This window comes from Myotis nattereri (assembly GCF_964212035.1).
Source record: "Myotis nattereri genome assembly, chromosome: 18".
In the NCBI taxonomy this organism is placed as follows: domain Eukaryota; kingdom Metazoa; phylum Chordata; class Mammalia; order Chiroptera; family Vespertilionidae; genus Myotis; species Myotis nattereri.
Genome location: NC_138093.1, coordinates 2,226,906 through 2,228,165, shown reverse-complemented (window position 1 = coordinate 2,228,165; position 1,260 = coordinate 2,226,906).

Below are 1,260 nucleotides of genomic sequence, written 5' to 3'. Positions count from 1 at the left end.
TATCTCCTTGTGGTTTTAATTTGTACTTCCCAAACAGCTAGTGACACTGATCATCTATTTATAGGTGTGTTTTTTTCTGTTTATCTTCTTTGATGAAATGTCTATTCATATTTCTTATTTTGCTATTTTAGTTTTTACTGTTTATGTGTGTGTGTTTTTTCACTGTTGAATATTGAGGTTTTAAAAATATTTTTAAAATGTAACTTTGAAAACATGGCCCATAACGGGAAAAGCTAAGTTGGTCCCCATCAGAATTTAAAACACTTGCTCTGAAAGATCTTGTTACCAAGATGAAAGGATACATACAGGCAGGAAAAAATATTTGAAGACACATATTCAACCAAGGACTAGTCACGGGTCCTTGACCCAGCTCCAAAGACCTTCTCCTCTGGCTTTCACTAAAAATTTTAGCTTTACATTTAAGTCCTTGACTCATTTTTACTTTACTTTTGAAAAGACCTCTTTCCACGCCTCCAGAAATATCTGTAAAATTACCTTCCATTATCTAACTTAGAGATGGGATGGGAAAGGCTGAGCTGGGGATGGAGTTAGGTTTTCCTAATGTTCAAAGATGGACATACCTCTTCTCAGAGGACAGCAGAGGCTGGAAGAGAAAGCCATTAAACAGGGGAAAGAGCCCTGGTAGGGAGGGTGCCCCACACTCTTCCTTTGGGTGCGAGGTGTCCTGAGGCGGTTAAGAGGCGGAGGCTTTATGTACATACCATGGTCATCATCTCTTCTTCACGCTCACTGGCCTGCTTGTCGCTGGGTCTATTTTGAAGCTAACACCAGAGTCTAGATGGAGTTCTCTCACAGGCAATGTGAGTAATCTATGTCTAGAGAAGTCTAAGAGCGCTCCCTTTAAGATGCTCAAGGTAAAAATACTGAATGATAAGGAAATGCTATGTCATGGTTTGACAAGCCTTTCTTTCCTGGGGCAAGAGTCTTTCTTCTAGCAGCGGTTCTCAACCTGTGGGTCGCGACCCCTGAAAATACGTCCTGCATATCAGATAGTTACATGACGATTCATAACAGTAGCAAACTTACAGTTGTGAGGTGGCAACGAAAATAACTTTATGGTTGGGGGTCGCCACAACATGAGGAACTGTACTAAAGGGTCGCGGCATTAGGAAGGTGGAGAACCACTGTATCAGTTCTGAGGCCTTCTTATTTCTTCATCCGTGTTCCTGCAAGCCAGGTCATTACCGTTCATACATGCTCTGAAGTTATAAACAAAACAAAACACACAAAATGACCTAA